Raw genomic sequence first — 19095 nt, 5'->3', positions numbered from 1 at the left:
ACATTCTTTAATGTTACCATATGCCAAGCACTCTTCTAAGCTCATGACTGATACTAACTCATTCATCCCGATACCAACCTTATATAGTGGGGACTGTTGTCATCTCCTTTATAAAGATGGGCAAACCGAGGCACAGGGATCTGAGGTAACTTGCCCAAGGTCACAGCTAGAAAATGATGGGCTATGATTTGAGAGTAGGCAGTCTGGCTCCATAGAATAGCCAAATGCACTTTTGAACATACTTTGGGGAAAACGCTGAGCTCATAAGTACGTGTGTGTGTGTATTCCCCCCCCCCCCTCCAATATGATGGCTTGTAACCACTTAAATGCTCTTGGGGTACCTGGGTGGCTCAGTCGGTTAAGCATAGACTTCAGCTCAGGTCATAATCTCAGGGCTCCTGAGTTCGAGCCTTGTGTTGGGCTCTGTACTGACAGCCCAGAGCCCAGAGCCTGCTTCAGATTCTGTCTTATCTCTTCCTCTCTCTGCCCCTCCCCTGCTTGGGCTCTCTCTCTCTCTCTCTCAAAAATAAACATTAAAAAAAGAAAAGAAAAGAAAAGAAATTGCTCTTTCTCCTGGGATGAAAAGCTTCACCCAAGAATGATTCTCCATTGAGAAGCCTGGGCAAGGTATTCGCTGAGATGAAGGTAGTTTTTTGAAAGGGTGTCTTGGAAAATCTCACAAACTTCACTCAGAAACCTCCCTGCAACACCCATCATGGCATCTGGCGGACATACCCCTCTTCCATCTACTATCCTAACTCTACTTCTCAAAACTGATGCTTTAGAAGCACTTCAAATCTTCAAAGCTCTTACCTCTAATTATAGCTCGTCTATATTTATTGACTGAATATTTTTGAGTGCCCCAAATATATCAAGTACTGTGCTAGGCACTGGGAAACAGCAGAGGACAAGACAGAGAAGATTCTGGATGGAATGGAGTTCTGTGCTGGTGGCGGAGGACATACTTAACTGGCAATTTCAGCCCAGGTAATACAAGGAGGGAGTAGGAGCGTGGGGGTGGGGGGTGTGGGTCTCTAAGTTTGACGATACAGGAGGTTTCCAGTGTCTACAAGACTGCTGTACTGCTGGAATTCAGCAAATGTCTACTGCATGAATGTATTGCCTGCAAAACTGGGTTCTGAAGAATGGGTAGGAGCTGTTAAGTGAGGGAGGGGAGGGTATTCTGGGGAAAGGGAAGAACCCAATGGTGAGGGCGCAAAATACTATTTTTCAGTTTAGAAGGAAGATTCCGCAGAGGGGAGAATAGATTTCAAGAGGGTGGGGGCAGAAAGACCTGTGGTCGGGTGAGAAAAAACCTGGAGGAGGGCATGGGTTTGGGAGGCAGGCAAGAAGAGAAGGAGGAGGGGGAAGTCAAGGATGATTTTTCATTTTCCAGTTTAGGTTTACCCTCTAGGCCACTGGCAATTCCTTTTGCGGTTCCTTTTGTTTTCAATCAGATAACCTCGGGAGCCCAGGTCTTCCCACCCCTCGGGCTGTAAAGAATATTCTCCCCAGCCTTTGTTCTTAATGGTGAAGTCCAAGGCTCTTAAGGTGAGGAGGAAGCACTGGCCCAGCGTGGGGAAAGCTTCGTTAGAGTCTCCACCGTCAGCGTCCCGGCTTCGGTGTCGCTCGGAACCTCGCGAAAGGTAAACTGCCAGGGTCGTTTCCGGATTTTACAGAAGGCAGCAGGAGGTCCGTGTGAACCTAGTCCGAGTCACGTACTCTGCCCAGTGGGTGCATGTTAAGTCCCAAGCCACTCGTTGGGCAAGGTGGGTCATCCCGGGGAGTCGAGGGCTCCCCAGGATTCCGTTCAGGCCACGGTGCCCCACCTGGAGCTCGGTTAGCGCTAACATCCCCCAGCATCCACAGGGAGGCATTACGTTAGGGTTTTTCTGCCTCGTAAAAAAGTTCCTGTCTCCCCCTAGAGCCAGACACACGCCTCCCAAGCCAGACCACGTGTCCCAGGTACGTTTTCTGGCTCTTCCCCTTCCCCGTTCCTTTCCCCTTTCCTCTCAGCCTTAGGTGGCAGGAAAATCCTTTACCTCCGACCAATCCCACTGATGCCGAGCCGCGCGCGCGCGCCAACTCGAGCTCCTTCTCTGTACGTCATTGGCCACCTCCACCTATGCAGAGTGACAGGCAGCTTCGTCGACCTATAGCCGGAGGAGGCGGAGGCCGCTCGGCCCTCCCAAAGCTGCTTTGTTAGGGGCTCCCTCGCGGTTCCCCAGCCCGCCGCGCCTCTGCTACCTTCCCCCGCTCTCCCAAGGCCGCGCTGCCAGACCCTCGTGGGGTGGCAGCGCCGGAGCGCGCGGCGCCTGCATCCTTCCAGCTTGGCGCCACCGGCCGGGATGCAGCCCGGGTACCCAGCGTGCTCCTGTTGTCACTCTTCAGCCCAACTCCGAACGCCCCGCTCCTGTATCCGCCGCCTCCGATTGGCCGCCTGGAGGCGGAGCGATTGTCAGGCGGCCCAATCGGAGCTCCGTTTCCCACGGGTTCCCGTGGCCCCGCCCACAAGGCCGCCGGCAGAGGCGCCCTGACAGCTCCCATTGGCAGACGGCGAGCGGGCCGGAGTGCGGCCGGGCCGAGCAGCGCCGCCGCCGTCGGGCGCGCAGCTCTGCAGCGCCGCGAACGCCTCGGCGCCCGCAGCCCCAGGAGCCCGGCGTCCCCGCATTGTCCCCGGCGGCGTCGCGGAGATCCGGGACGAGCGTCGCGGGTGAGTACCGCGGGCCTGTGCCGGCTGTCCGAAGCCGCCCCGAGGAATCGGGGTGAGGATGCCCGGAGCCGCTCGGCCCGTGTCGGGCACGTCCTGACCCCCGTCTCCCGCACACTGGGGCTCCCGGCGGGTCCTAGCTCCCCCCGATTGGGTTTTACTCGTATTGTTTTCGCGTTCACACACTTGGAAGGTGAGGAGCTGGCGAGGGTAAGCTAGAGGAAACCCCTCGCGCGAGGGAGCAGTCGGGAGGGGGACGAGCCAGCGGCGCCCAGGTGCCCGGTGCCGAATGAAAGTGACAGTGTCCAGGCGTTGGCATTCGGTCTTCTCGGCAGCAGGAGGTCGGCGCTGACCTGCGGCGGCGGCGGCACTTTGTATTTGTCGGCTGATTTTTATCAACTTCGGGAAGGGCGTGCGTGTGCGTGTGTGTATGTGTGTGTGTCTCCGTCCCTGACTTGGGCACCTCCAGGCCTGGGTTTTCGGCGACGTTGTCGGCTCTCACCTTGGCGATCCGTGCAGCGCTCAGGGCGGGACACGCGGGACGGAGAGCCTGGGGGCCAGCACACCGGGCCGGGGACCCGTGGCTAACCTGGGAGGAGGCATTTAAAACGGCCTTCTGCGCGCGCGCAGACAATGACTGGTCCGGGTGCGGGATCCCGGGGGCTGTGCGAGGACTCCCGGCTCCCGATCCCGCCTCGCCCTCTCGCGGGCTCTGCCGCTAGGGTCGTGCTGCGCTGCGCAGCTCACCGCCCTTTGGGGGACCCGCGTGGGGCCCGCTTTTGTTTACAGACCTCGCCATTGGGCGAGAGCCGCGCGCTGCGCTTCCCCGGCCTGAGGCTGCCGCCACGCGCCCCCTCCGAGCTGGGAGAAGTTGGTGCGTGCTGTCAGGTGACGCCCCCTCCCCCGGCCTCCTGGAGAGATGCTGCAGGGAAAAGACGACTAGACGGCGCCTTCGCGCCCAGTCCCTGCCGCGCACGGCGGCCCCCAGGCCCTGTGCACCCAGAGGAGCCTTGTCCCTGCCAGGGGTCCTCTCAGATTGACGGCCGTCGGGGCGCTGACCGAGCCAAGCTCACCTCCCTTCCAGTAGCATCCTCTGGCCTTGCCTCCGGATCAGCCCAGGTTAATTCCGAGCATGCCTTTTCCTGCGTGCTGCCAAGTCTTGAAGGACGCGCGCGAGCCCTTGGGGACGCTGGCCAATCCATGCCCGCTTTTAATGGTACCCACGCGGTCCCGCAGAGCAGCTGTGGGGCATCCTTGAGTCCGAGCGGTAGCGATCGGGTTACCCGAGCGTGCTGACTTGGTGCACAGTTTGAACTGGAGCAGAGGCTGAGAGCCTGGGCGCAGAGGTCGGACAAACTCGGGTTCCCGTATCTGCTCAGTGTCACTCACAAGCTGAGTGATCTAGGCTGAGCTACTCAGTTTCCGAGTCTGTAAAGTGGGAATAACGTGTATTCCCATTTGTGGCGGGTTTTAAACGACAGTTAAAAACCCCTAGTTTTAGCACAGCAACTGTCACAGATGAAACACTGGAATGGTGTTTCCCAGTTAGAGGGAGTCTATTCTAGAGGATATAGCTAGCCTGTGTCTTTCCCCCTTTTCCTATTTTCCACTTCCCTGGCTCCTATTTTATTTTAGAAAGCTTGAAGACTGCTTTCAGCTTCAAACAGGGCTTGTTTTACTTGGCCTTAGGTTTAATTATAGTTATCTAATCGCTTCCAGCTCCATTTTATGTGTTTGAATTTCCATTAGGTTTTAGTTTTTTTTTCTTCTTTCTTCCTTCTTCCTTTAAGGCTATGCAGAGGCCCAGGCCTGGGTTTGGAGGAGGGAGACTTGTCCAGGTGGGAAGCGGTTGCCCCATGAACCAATGGCCACTGTGCAAAGTGATTAGGACCCGGATGGAGGGAGGTTTGACCAAAGAGATACCTGGAGGCCGGGAGAGAACACTTCCTGGTAGAAGTGAAATTTGAGCTGTGTCTTGTGGCAGAAGTTTAGTAAATCTCTGGTTTCTAGAATATGCTCTGTTGTACCCCATAATGAAGAGCCCCGCCAGGGAGGTTGTTTTTGAGTGGTAAACACCAAAGCTGCTAAGTAATTATCTTTGAATAAAGGAGAAATAAACTAAAGGTGCAGGCTGTTGACTAAGGAAGGTAGAAAGGGAGAATTGATTTCATTGAATATCTTCAAAATGCCGTCAATGTGTTTTGACTTGTTTTTCCTCGGCTCCACCAGCCTGACACGGCTATTTTTTTTTTTTTTAAGGTTAAGAGAGAAGCCAGTTTCATACAGGAAAAACAAAAACAAAACCAAGAAAAACTCCTGTACAGCTCATAATCAGATAGTTGAAGAGACACAATCTCAGACTTGGCTACAACATAGGATATTATTGAAAAAGTGTTTCCAGTTTCAACCCCCTTTTGCTGGTTGGGGCAAATTACTGGGTTAGGTCCAATAACATATTCTTTGAATGTCAACCTCAGAGGTCTTTTTTTTTTTTTTTTTTTTTTTTAAGCTTATTTATTTATTTTGAGAGAGAGAGAGAGAGAGACACAAAGTGAGTGGGGGAGGGGTAGAGAGAGGGAGAGAGAATCCCAAGCAGGCTCTGCACTGTCAGTGTGGAACCCAGTGCTGGGCTCGAACCCTCGAACTGTGAGATCGTCTTGAGCTGGGCTGAAACCAAGAGTCCAACGCTTGACCGACTGAGCCACCCACGTGCCCTGACCTCAGGGGTCTTAACTGGCCCCCAAAAGCCAATGGACAGACAGAAACTAGGTGAGTGACTGGAACCCAAGTCTGTCCAGCGGGTGCAGAAGCCCACAGAGAATGCTCCCGACCCCGTTCTGCTCTCCAGGCCTGCCTCAGTCACCCCAAAAGGTGGCTGACTCCTGCAAACAGAGGGGCCAGTGGTGTTATTGCTAGGTCTCAATTAATGTACGAGATAACCTATTTAAAGTTCTCCTAGCCATGATTCCGAGCCTTCCTGCACTTGTTCTGGGAATTCTCTGGCCCTTAGGGATGCTGAAAGGCAGCTGTGCCCCCTGCGGCCGGCCGTCTGGGGATCAAATCAATTGGGGGCCTAGACTTAAAAGGGAGCACGTGGTTAGGAAATCTCATTAGCTGACAGTTTAACTCCTCTCTAATGCTCCTGCAAGGAGCAGGGACAAAGACTTCCTCTCCTTTTCCCCTGCAGTTCTCCCTCCCAGCTTCCCTCTCCTCCCCTCCCCGCCTGGCCCAGTCTCCTCCTGGTCAAAATTCCTGCAGTTGGGGCGGCTCACTGAACCCCGGGCTTTCCGCAGCGCCTGGCCGGAAATCTCTTCCCCAGAGCCTTGCTGAGGGCCTACTGGGTGTGCTGGTTGTGAACACTTGGTTCTTTCCTCTCCACAAGGAGCTTACTGTCTGCAGGAGAAGGGTTTGTGAGACTGCACTTTAATAAATGGGAAGTTCAAGCCTGTGCTTTCCCAAGCGAGGAAGGCAGGTGAGAACACAGGGATCACATTGAAACCTCAAATAGAAGTCCGCGAAGGCAGGGGCTTCTGCTGTTTGCGAGTGCAGGAGGGGCAAAGGTGGGAAGGCTGAAAGAGAATTTGGTTCCTGTGGGCGATGGACAGATTCCTGAACCCCACAGGTGCAGGCTTACAGTGGAGAAAGATCCTCATTTTCACTGTCTCTGGTCATTGGACTCCTGTATCCTAAACACTGTTCCACGGGAGTTGTGTGTGTGCATGTGTGTGTATACTGTACATGTGTGCATTTAATTTTCCTTTCCAAATTAAGCAGATGGGTAGAGTATATGTTTCTGTGTATGTCTGTCTTTTTGTTTGATTTTTCTCAATACAGGACCAGAAAAAACAGGCCTCAGCAACACTTTTCTGTGTCTTTTTTGTTTGTTTGTTTGTTTAACAGTTCCAAACTAGAGGTCAGTTCATGCCTAAATATTCAGTTTTATTTAGGTAACGACCCCTGTATTTAAAGAAAAATTCTCTCTTGGGGCCCCTGGGTGGCCCAGTCGGTTAAGCATCAGACTCTTGATTTTGGCTCAGGTCATGGTGTCATGGTTTGCTCCAGGAGTTTGAGCGCCAGGAGAAAGAGTCTGCTTGGTATTCCTTCTCTCCCTCTTTCTCTGCGCCCCCCCCCCCCAATAAATAAATGCATTAAAAAAAAAGTTATCTCTCATCATTGTAGGTCAAATCACTTATTTAGAAAAATGAAAAAAACTTGAATAAAAGAGGCACTCAAATTAAGCAGTACTCAGCCAGGAACAGAATGTTTTGAAAACAATGGTCTAGTGTGAAAGGTACCAGATATTACTAGTTAGGTGGGTTTTTCCCTTCTATCCCCTTCCCAATCTCCTGTACCTTCCTCTACATCCCTCCAGCATAAGACTTTCACTGTTCTGGGTCTCCAGGGACCTCGTTAAGAAATTCATAAAGGTCTAGACTGTGGTTATGCGAAGATTCCTCCTGTGTTCTTGTGAGATTCTTCTAGAAGACCTTGGAGCTCTTTTGCTAGGTGAAGAGGTTCCTTCCTCGTGGACTGAGCCTGAGCTCAGAGGCTTGCATTCATCTGCAAGTGGGGTCTCAGTTGCTTGAAATGGTAGCAAAAGTGTTGGGGGGGTGGTGCACAATACTGCCATGATCTGAGAGCTGGTCAATTGTGTGTCTTCAAAGGACGTTTAACAGAGTGGTGACTCAGGGAACAGCTCTGTGGGAGGAAGGTTCTTTCAGCTGAGTGCATCCTCAGTTTCTGAGTGGGCCAAGGCCCTTTGAGTTTTAGTGCTGTCACAAAGTTTCTTTCCATAAAGGGACACTTGGGTGTAGTTGGGGGAATGGGGGTCCTAGCGTTTTGCAGCCCCCTGGGAAAACCAAAGTATGATATGAAAGATATTGCATGTTTTTCTGGCCAGGGCCGCTTTGACTTTATGAACGAGAAGGGTTTTTAAAAAAGCCTCTTGTATTATTTAACTGCATCATCTGCCCCCCAAAGAACATGATTTTATATAAAGACCTACAGATCAGTATACAGATGTGTGAGGAATTAACTGGTTGGAAGACTGTGGATCTGGGTGCCCCAGCTTGGCTTGGGATGGGTGGGGGGAGGGGATGAGAGATTAGGTTCTGGAAGTTCAGTTGCTTTTCCTTAAAAACCCCAAACACTGTTCTCTGTGTCCACGGAGGAGACAGGAAATCCTGCAGAAGGAACCTATCTTTGCAATGGCTGCCTCCAGCCCAGAGCGCTTCTGTCTGCCCACCCGCCCTCCCCCTCCCCTCCCCTCCCTCCCCCTCCCCTCCCTCCCCCTCCCCTCCCCTCCCCTCCCCTCCCCTCCCCTCCCCTCCCCTCCCTCTCCCCTCCCCTCCCCTCCCCTCCCCTCCCTCCCCCTCCCCTCCCCTCCCCTCCCCTCCCCTCCCCTCCCCTCCCCTCCCTCTCCCCTCCCCTCCCCCTCCCCTCCCCTCCCCTCCCCTCCCCTCCCCCTCCTCCTCCTCCTCCTCCTCCTCCTCCTCCTCCTCCTCTTCCTCCTGCTCCACTGGGAGCTGCTAACCTTGTAAATATAGATCAATTCTGGTGCCTGTTTCTAGTTTCCTCTGCCCTCTGCAGAGGTGATAATGGCCCTGGATAAGCCCCCAGGTCAACCCTGGGGGAGGGGGAGGTTAGGGTCTGAGAATGGGTCTGGGAATTCTCCCTGTGGAATTGTCCACCACGGAAATGGGGTCCATAGGATTTTCTACCCTTTGCCCTTCAGAAGAGGGGGTGGGGAGGGCCTGATGTCTGCCTCAGGTTGAGTCTGAGGGGCCCTGAGGGAGGGGGTCTTCCTTGCCTCCCCTTGCCACCGTGGAGGCCTCCCACATCTTTAGGATTACAGCCCAAAGCCTCACCATCTCAGGGCTTCTTCATGTCCCTTATCCCCTGTCCCCGGAACACGATCTCATCTGACACAGCCTCATCACCTGGGCTGGGTGGAGAGCATTGACTGAATTGCGGCCAAATGAAGATTTCCAGCAGGAAGCTCTGGGAGCCTCTGGAACTCATTTAGCCAGGGCGACTTGCCTTTTGGGCAGTGTTTGAGAGGCCCAGAGCTGTGGGATCACTCTGCCGTGAGCTCTGTATGTGGATTTTAGGTTTTTTGGACTTAAAGGGAGCCTGACCCAAACCGAGGCAATGTGTTAGTGTTTGCCTTTTTTTTTTTTTTTTTTTTTTTTGCAAAATGTGCATCTCTATGTCTTTCCATGGCACAGGGATGGCAGGGACTTGGAGGGACCCCTAGGTTCTGGTGCCCGCGGAGCCCCTTTCCATGCCTGTGAGGCCCCAAGCACTCTGGGACACTCCTTCGTGCTCACTGCCTAGCGTAATGATCAGTTTTACCGTCGTCGGACACCCTCAGAAGCGTCCTAGTTTAGCTGTCCAGAATCATGTCCCAGGTGTCAGAGTTGTAACTGTGATGAGGTTTTAAATAACCGAGTGTGGTACTTCCCCGGTGGCAAATTCCGCTGGGTTTTGGTGCTGAGCAGTGTTCACCTTCCCCCTTTCGTGGTTTTTTTTTTGTTAATGTTTATTTATTTTTGAGAGAGAGTGTGAGTGGGGAGGGGGAGAGAGAGAGAGAGGGGGAGACACAGAATCCGATGCAGGATCCAGGCTCTGAGCTGTCAGCACAGAGCCCAGTGTGAGGCTCGAACCCACGTCAAGATGGGATGCTTAACTGTCTGAGCCACCCAGGTGCCCCTCGCCCTTTCATTTTTAATGTGTGTTTAAACAGGGGTCCGTTGTGAGGGAGAGAATGCCATATGCACTTTCTTTCATCTGAAATGCCCTTTGGATCCCACAGTGATTAGGTCTTTTGAATATTCTTGCCACCCGTGCCCTGCCCTGACCCGCATGAGGATTCTTAACCATCTGTCTGCCATGCAGAGAGTAGAGGCTTTGTGCATGTTTCTTGGTCTAGATCTTAAAGATCTAACATATATTTCCAGGTTTGCCTTAATATGGATGCAGTCTCTGGCTGTAAAACTTGAGTCAATTTTGCTCAAATATATTTGCTTATTTTGCTCAAATATATTTACTTATTTATTTTTAAAGGGGATAGAAGTTTACTGGATACACCGCAAGGAGGGGAAGGCAGGACAGCGAAACAGAGACTGCTGCTCGGTTAGATTTCAATCACAGTTTTACTCAGTGGTGATGATCGGGTTTAATATTTTTCCTGCCATCAAGGTATATTCTTATTTCATCCATATTCTTAATCTCAAGTAATGCCAAGTTTAATTTCTTTCTAAAAACAGGGTGTGAAGTAATAATAATTCCATATAGCATTAGCAAACTCCTAGCAGACAAGCTTACGTGAAACGTGTTTTTGTTCCCATGCCTTTTCTATTCCCGCCCACTCTGTACTCTCCTGAAATGATCACTTTTGTTCATTTTGTTTTTTGTTCTTCTGGTGGTTGTCTTTGTATCTCTAAATAATATGCTTCTACCACTTTTATTTATCGGCTTCCTGTTATGATGAAGGACAATTAGGCTACTTATTTCTCACCTCCTTCCTTCTCCAGATTTTTGCTGGTGATATTTATAGTTCTTATATTGATTAGTCTTCATTCTTTGTTACTTACATAGACCTCTCATTTAGTTTCGTCAACCGAAGACTGTGACATTTAACCTCCCCTTTGTAAAATAAGAATACCGGTGTCTGGATCTGTCTTTCCTCTCAGCTCTCCCCTCTCCACCTTACACTCCCAGCTTCTGTCACCACCAGGGTTTTAAGACTGTGTTCTGTAAGCATGATTAAGTCTTCTATGCCTTGTCTATAGATTGCCTTTTTTTTTTTTTGTAAGATTTTATTATTATTTAAATATAATTTATTGTCAAGTTGGCTAACATACAGTGTAGACAGGGTGCTCTTGCTTTTGGGGGTAGATTCCCATGGTTCATTGCTTACATACAACACCCAGTGCTCATCCCAACAAGTGCCCTCCTCATTGCCCATCACCCATTTTCTCCTCTCTCCCACACCCCCATTAACCCTCAGTTTGTTTTCTGTATTTAAGAGTCTCTTATGGTTCTCCTTCCTCCCTCTCTGTTTGTAACTACTTTTTTCCCCTTCCCCTCCCTCATACTCTTCTGTTAAGTTTCTCAACATCCACATATAAGTGAAAACATGTGGTATTTGTCCTTCTCTGACTGACTTATTTCACTTAGCATTATACCTTCCAGTTCCATCCACGTTGCTGCAAATGGCATGATTTCATTCTTTCTCATTGCCAAGTAGTATTCCATTTTGTATATATACCACATCTTATTTATCCATTTATCAGTTGATGGACATTTAGACTCTTTCCATAATTTGGATATTGTTAAGATTTTATTTTTAAGTAATCTCTACACCTGACACGGGGCTCCAACTGACGACACTGCGATTGAGAGTCACATGCTGTACCGACTGAGCCCGCCAGGTGCCCCTAGGTTGCTTTTGTTTTATAACAGCTTTATTAACATGTAATGTACATGCCATACAATTTAGTTCCTTAAAGTGTACAATTCTGTGGTTTTAGGTATATTTATAGAGTTGTGCAGCTATCTCCATAATCAATTCTAGAACATTTTCATCACCCCTAAAAGGAACCCTGTGCTCATTATTATGCACTTCCTCTCCCCATGCCTCCCTCTCACCTCTGGTGACTACGGATCTGTGTCTGTAGATTTGCCTGTTCTGGGCATTACCTGTAAATGGAATTATATAAAATGTGACCTTGTGTGTCCACGTTCTTTTGCTTAGCATCATGCTTTCAAGGGTCATCTGTGTTGCAGCATGTGTCAGAATCCCTTTTTATTGCTTAGTAATATTTCACTGTATGGATATGCTGCATTTCATTTATTCATTCATCAACTGATGGACATTGGGATTGAGCCCACCTTTTGGCTAATGTGGATAGTTACTGCTCTGAGCGCCAGTGTAACAAATATGTGTTTGGATACTCACTTAAGAATTTTTTTTGGTAAACACCTAGGAGTGGAATCACTAAGGTCATATGGTAATTCTATATTTAATTTTCTGAGGAGCTGACAGATTGTTTTCAAAGTGGTTGCACCCTTCTACATTTCTATCTGCAACGTGTGAAGATTCCAGTTTCCCCACATCTTGGCCAGCATTTGTTCTCTCTTGTCTTTTTTTTTTTTTTAAGGGGCGAGGTGCTGGAGGGGCAGAGAGAGAGAAAGAGAGAATCCCAGGCAGGCTCTGTACTGAGCATTGTTAGTGTGGAACCTGATGCAGGGCTAGAACTAACGCACTGAGCCGAAATGACTCATGACCTGAGCTGAAATAAGAGTCAGATACTCAATGGACGGAGCCACCCAGGCACCCTGCTGTTGTCTTTTTGATGATGGCCATTCTGACCCATGTGAAGTGATACCTCAATCTGGTTTTGATTTTTGTTTCCCTAATGATGACTGTGTTGAACATCTTCTCATGTGCCTGTTGGCCATTCATGTATCTTCTTTGGAGAAATGTCTATTCAGGTCCTTTGCCCATTTTTAAATTGGGTTATTTAGCTTTTTGCTATTGAGTTATAGGAGTTCTTTATGTTTTTGATACTCACCTCTTATCGGATAAATGGCTTGCAAATACTTTTTCCTCTTTTGTAGGTTGTCTTTTCACTTTGTTGGTTTCTTTCGGTAGGTAGGTTTCAAGTTTGATGTAAGCCCACTTGTTTTTGATTTTATTGCTTGTGGTTTTATTTTTATTTATTATTATCATTATCATTACTTAAGTAGGCTCCATGCCCAACATGGGGCTTGAACTCATGATCCCAGGATCAAAAGTAAGATGCTCTCCTGACTGAGCCAGCCAGCCACCCCTTTTGCTTGTGTTTTTAGACATGATTTCCAAAAAATCATTACCAAGGCTCATGTCAGGGAGCTTTCTTCCTGTGTTTTCTTCTAGGAGTTTCATGGCTTTGGGTCTTACATTTAGGTCCTTAATACATTTCAGTTTAAGTTTTGAGAGGTGTAAGGTAGGGGTCAAGTTTTGTTCTTTTATATGTGAATATCCAGTTTTCCCAGCACCATTTATTGAAGAGACTGTCTTTTCTTCATTGAGTATTCTTGGCTCCTTGTGATTTGACATTAAAAAAAAAAAAAGAGGGGCGCCTGGGTGGCGCAGTCGGTTAAGCGTCCGACTTCAGCCAGGTCACGATCTCGAGGTCCGTGAGTTCGAGCCCCGCGTCAGGCTCTGGGCTGATGGCTCGGAGCCTGGAGCCTGTTTCCGATTCTGTGTCTCCCTCTCTCTCTGCCCCTCCCCGTTCATGCTCTGTCTCTCTCTGTCCCAAAAATAAATAAAAAACGTTGAAAAAAAAAAAATAGCCTGTTTACTTCAAAAACTCAGTGCATATGATTCAGTTATTTTACTTATTTACCAAAGGCACATGCAGGAAATATTTGCAAAGTAATTTGAAAGTGAGGTGTCTTTGGGTATCAGCTTTTGGGCATTACATTTCTGCTGGGTGATATTTTTTGTTGTGTTAGGTGAGGACAGAGGTTCTTAACAGAGGGCAGTTTTTCTTGCCAGGGCACATTTGGTAGCATCTGGAGATATTTTTGGTTGTCACATTGGGGAGGTTATACTGGTATCTATCTAGATATAAGGAGATATCGGGCATCTAGAGGCCAGCGATGTTGACATTCTGTGATGCATAGGACGGTCCGATAGAACAAAGAATTATGTGGTCCATGGTCAGTAGTGCTGAGGTTGAGAAACCCTGCATTCAAACTTTTTTTTTCTTTACGTTTATTTATTATTTATAGAGACAGAACAAAAGTGGGGGAGGGACAGAGAGAGTAGTGAGACACAGAATCCGAAGCAGGCTCCAGGCTCCGAGCTGCCAGCTGTCAGCACAGAGCCCGACTGGGGCCTTGAACTCATAAGCTGTGAGATCATGACCTGAGCCAAAGTCGTAAGCTCAACCGACTGAGCCACCCAGGCGCCCCCCAGAAACCCTGCATTCAAAAGACACAAATACCATTAGAGAACGCATATGTAAATTTCTTCACTTACAACAGGAGCTGATGTTTTTTAGGTATTTGGAAGTGAGCTGTCAGATTAATAATGAATCATCTGAGGCATCAGATTATTTTGGTTATTATTTTAGCTGGAATAAATGAAGTATCTTTTTTAGGATAGAAAGTTTTTTTTTTTATTTTTTTATTTTTTTTTTTTCAACGTTTTTAATTTATTTTTGGGACAGAGAGAGACAGAGCATGAACGGGGGAGGGGCAGAGACAGAGGGAGACACAGAAGCGGAAACAGGCTCCAGGCTCTGAGCCATCAGCCCAGAGCCTGACGCGGGGCTCGAACTCACGGACCGCGAGATCGTGACCTGGCTGAAGTCGGACGCTTAACCGACTGCGCCACCCAGGCGCCCCAGGATAGAAAGTTTTTTTAAAAAATGGATCATTTCAGGGGTTTTGGGCCCCTCAGTGCTTGGGCAAGATCATCCATTTAATGACTTCAGAATATTGCTGTTAACATACCGTGAAAGGCTCATCCTTAGCCCTCAACTCTGCTGTGGTCAGTGTTATGTGAGGACAAGTATTTGTAGTCTGATCATTAAAATGTCACACCTCTTAAGCAGTCCATGGAGCGTCACAAACATTTTTAGAAAAAAAAGACAGTGCGAGATGCACCGTGACATTTTAGAAAATTTTTTTGAATGTTAGAATAATTATCTCATCTTGATATCTCTGATTAGAAATTATCATTTCAATCTATAAATATCAATTGAACTTTAACATTTCACCGCAACCTAAGACAACTAAAACCTCCTAATATTGATTTAAAATATTCAATCTCTGTTTTGTTTTGTTTTTCCTTCCCCCTTCCCCGTCCCCCTCCTGACAGTTAATGCTTTAATTTGGGGATTCAATCGGCCTGTGACTGCTTACCACCAAGTTGCCTCAAAGAGAAAGGTTTGTGGGAGCCTGTTGTGGGGTTTCAACTCGCTTCGAGTAAGAATACCCAAATGGCCTTCTCTCTCTTCGAGAAAATGGGGTTAAAATAAGATGAGCATATTTATGACTGTTGCAGGTTGGTATTAGGATCTTGGAGTTCTTCTTGCCAAAGACATTAGAGATCTAAGTTAATGGCCCATTCTTTACACCAGAACTAGTTCACAGCTTATTAGAGAGAGAAGGGCTAACATTATCCCTCACGGACAGCCTCTGAATTTTAATTGTGGTCATCCCTGTCTTCGCAGCCTGTGATGCAGCAGTTCTGAATCCCATCCAAGTCAGGAAAAGTGAATTTATGGGCCTCCTAGCAACTAGCATCTAGCAGTTTACAGTGCCTGGACTTTATTAGGGGTGCAGAGAGAGCCAGCTCCCCTAACATTCTGGGGCCCAGCCCGCAGCCACGACAGCTGAGTTACAGGGGTTTGGGGAGACTCATTCCAGGAGTGTCTCTTAATATGATCTTGGTTGCTATGTTATGGTTGCTAGAAAACCATACATGATTTGGGGGAAAATGAAAAGCTCTCAAGGAAATATTAAAAGTACAGTTTTTCCATTTGGAAAAGTTACTTTCTGGAATTTAGAACTGGAGAGCTTAATTAGGACATGAGTCAAGTTGGATGGTTTAATACCGTGAGTATTGCAGCAGCCTGTCTGAGTCAGATCTTTGAATTTCCCCCTTTAATTTGAATGAAATCTCTGACATCTAGCAAGTGTTGAAGTGGCCTAATGGCTTTTGATTACCTGGCTTCAGCCTTTTGCATTTTCCCCAGACAGTCCGTGGGCTTCCCCCGCCTCCCCCCGCCTTTTATTTTTTTGGTCTGTCTCAGTGATTCTTCCCAAATATCTCATCAATGCCTTTTTTCCCCTTTAATTGTAAAGTATTTCTCTTAGTTACATCAGGTGCCAATAGTAAATTCTGTGTAGCCAAAATCCCAACAATAAATATCTTTCAGTATTGAGATTAAGGGTGATTCTTACTTTCTTATGCATAGTTTTCTCTAACTTAGAAAGATTTTGCAGTGAGGAGGGGTTCCTTTTCTGATCAGCAAATTGCATTAATTAAATACACATTCATCTTTGGGTTGGCGGTGGCTAGTAGAAACTTAATCTTCCAAGTCATATTTTCTTGTTCCATAATCCACTTACACACGGGGATTAATAGCAAAGTGCTCCTCTCCTCGATGAGGACAATGGGAAGAATAAAGAATATGTGTATTCTGGCCTGAGTGAGCAAAGATGAGAAAGTCTGTGGGGCAGCCAAGAAGCCCAGTGATTAAATATCAATGGAAGGATTAGCCCCATTGTTGATGGATCCTTTCAGGCAAAGATTGAACCCAGACCCCCAGTCATTAGAAAGTTGCTGACCTTCCAGTGTTGACTGTGTCCCTTTCTTTAGAATCCTTTCCCCACAGACAGTGGTCTTACACCCATAGTTCCAAACATGGTTGTGCCTCTTGACCTCGGTTTTTCCCTAGGATTGCTTCCTTGCTCGTGATCTAGCCCATCTTCTCTGGAGGTCCCAAAGAATGGATGATTTTCAGGTCAAGTTTAATTCATGTCTGTGTTAGTTTTTTAAGGCTGCTGCAAAAGATACTTCAAACTGGATGTCTTAAGACAAGAGAAATTTATTCTCATAGTTGGGTTGCTAGAAGTCCAAAGTCAAGGTGTTGGCAGGGCTGTGCTCCCTCCGAAGGTTCTTAGGGAGGGGCGTCTTGCTTCTTCCAGCGTCTGCTGGCCCCCAGGTCTTCCTGGGCTTGTGACAGTATCACTCCCAGCCTCAGCCTCCTTCTTCACATGGCAGTTGTCTCTTGTGGCTGTGTGTCTGTCTCTGAATCTCCTCTCTTGAGGGAGGCCAACCATAAGAGACTCTTAAATACAGAGAACAAACTAAGGGTTTGCTGGAGGGTTTGGGTGAAGGGATGGGCTAAATGGGTGATGGGCATTAAGGAGGGCACTTGTTGGGATGAGCACTGGTTATATGTACGTGATGAATCACTAAATTCTACACCTGAAATCATTATTACTGTATGTTAACTGTATATGTATATGTAACTGTATATGTATATGTTAGCTGTATATGTATAACTATGTAGCTGTATGTTAACTACCTTGGATTTAAATTAAAAAAAAAAACTCCTTCTTTCTCTTATAAAGACGCCAGCTATTGGGTATAGGGCCCATCCTCATCCTTTATGACCTAAACTTGGTTACATCTGCAAAGACTCGATTTCCAAATAAGGTCTTATTCATAGGTGCTAGACATGTCCTTTTTTGGGGGGGGGGGGGACACATTTTATTTTATTTTTTTATTATTATTTAAAAAAAATTTTTTTTTTCAACGTTTTTTATTTATTTTTGGGACAGAGAGAGACAGAGCATGAACGGGGGAGGGGCAGAGAGAGAGAGGGAGACACAGAATCGGAAACAGGCTCCAGGCTCCCAGCCATCAGCCCAGAGCCCGACGCGGGGCTCGAACTCACGGACCGCGAGATCGTGACCTGGCTGAAGTCGGACGCTTAACCGACTGCGCCACCCAGGCGCCCCAGGGGGGGACACATTTTAACCCACAAGAGCGTCCAGGCACCACTCCATTACATGGCCTGTTTAAAGCAGGTAGGGACTTGCAATGTGGATGTGTACTTACTGCTAGGAGATTAGATTTTCCTCAAGCTGATAATGTCATCATGAATTTATTACAATTTTTTTTATTGTGGCTTTTTGCTTTTGTCTTTTTAATTTTTTAATTTTTATTTTTTAAATTATTTTTTTAATGTTTATTTTTGAGAGAGCGAGACAGAGTGCAAGCAGGGGAGGAGCAGAGAGAGAGAGGGAGACACAGAATCGGAAGCAGGCTCCAGGCTGTGAGCAGTCAGCACGGAGCCCCACGCGAGGCTCGAACCCACGAACTACGAGATCATGACCTGAGCCAAAGTCGGAGGCTTAACCGACTGAGCCATGTAGGCGCCCCTGTTTTGTTTTTTTTTTTAAGTAGGTTCTATGCCCAATGTGGGGCTTGAACTCATGACCCGAAAATCAAGAGTCACTTGCTGTACAGAGCCAGGCCGATACCCGTATGTCACCATGAGTTTAAACTTTCAAAGGCCCTTTGGTCCCAGCCCTGCATTCTGCATTTCATCTCTCAGGACTCTTTTCTCAAATACTTTGAGCCAGTGAAACAGAAATCCCTTTTGCTTTGGGTTGTATCCTGTTTTCTACGTTCCTTCCTTCCCTTCCTTTTTGTTTTTTGCTCACGTGGTCTCTAGATCTGGACTATTTATTTTTGAGAGAAAGAAAGAAAGAAGAGAGAGAGAGAGAGAGAGAGAGAGAGAGAGAGAAGGGCAGAGAGAGGGAGACAAGGAATCTGAAGCAGGCTTCAGGCTCTGAGCTGTTAGCACCGAGCCCCATGTGGGGCTTGAACTCACAAGCTGTGAGATCCTGACCTGAGCTGAAGTCAGACGCTTAACTGACTGAGCCACCCAGGCGCCCCAGGACTATTCCCATTTTTGCTTGTCCCATCTACCTCTTCTTGTGTCTCAGTGAACTCGTCTTGGAGTCCAAACTCTTTGAATTGATCTTGCTTTCCTACAGCTGCACCACAGAGAAGCTTGGTCTGTGTTTGCCCTGATTTACGACATCAGCAGTCAGTCTGTACGCATGGTGCATGGGCCATTGCCAAGAGGGCAGTCTTTGGAGGACAGCTAAGAGATAAGCCCAAAGCCAGAAAGGGCTGTACTCAGGAGAGACTAGAGACACACAGGCAAATTCTGCCAGGACCCGCTGGCAAGAGGGAGGTGTCTCTTAGTTGCCGGTGAGCAGTCTTTGGCCAGGATGAATCTGATGCTATCACAGGAGCCAAAAGGAATGAGGCAGCATGCACTCTGAGGGGAAGGGTGGGTGGGTTTGTGTCCACATCGAGGCTGCTACCTAAGGAAATGTCATAGGCTGGGTGGGTCAGACAGCAGACTTTTATTTCTGGCGGTCTAGAGACTGGAAGTCCTGAGATCAGGGTGACCTCCTGGTTGGATTCTCAGCGTGGGCTCTTCTCCTGGTTCGTGTCGCCTTCAACTTATACTGTGGCCTTTCCTCGGTGCGTGCACACTCAGAGATCCCACGTTTCTTTTCTTTTCTTCTTCTTTTTAATCAGTTCCATCAAGGGGCTCTACCCTCGTGATCTTACCAAAACCCATCTCTCAAAGACCCAGCCTCCAAACACCATCCCACTAGTGATGAGGGCTTCACCACCTGAAATTTTGGAGGACACAGACATTCAGTCCACAGCAGTGAGCAAGCAGCCAGGTACGCAGTTTGGAACCAGAAGAGAAAGAGAAACTAGGAGACACGCAAACAAAGGAATCTGAGTCCATCGTGCCAATATGCCTTTGATTCCAAGGTGAGCTCTT

At 48.0% G+C, this 19095-nt stretch overlaps 1 protein-coding gene across 2 annotated transcripts in view; it reads left to right on the top strand.

Moving 5' to 3' along the window:
• The first annotated feature begins 1829 nt into the window (after window positions 1-1829).
• The window catches only part of TIAM1 (TIAM Rac1 associated GEF 1), a 396414-nt gene continuing 379148 nt past the window's right edge, over window positions 1830-19095 (top strand). Inside the window, exons 1-2 of one of the 2 annotated variants that reach the window (XM_058731852.1) lie at window positions 1830-2713; window positions 18840-19085. The gene's annotated coding sequence lies outside the window, so the exon portion shown is untranslated. The remainder of the gene's footprint in view (window positions 2714-18839; window positions 19086-19095) is intronic. The other variant, XM_058731853.1, reaches the window with a different exon arrangement.

This window comes from Neofelis nebulosa, chromosome 5 (genome assembly GCF_028018385.1).
Source record: "Neofelis nebulosa isolate mNeoNeb1 chromosome 5, mNeoNeb1.pri, whole genome shotgun sequence".
Taxonomy (NCBI): domain Eukaryota; kingdom Metazoa; phylum Chordata; class Mammalia; order Carnivora; family Felidae; genus Neofelis; species Neofelis nebulosa.
Note: the sequence above shows the minus strand (reverse complement) of the source record. Positions and strands in the feature narration are given on the sequence as shown.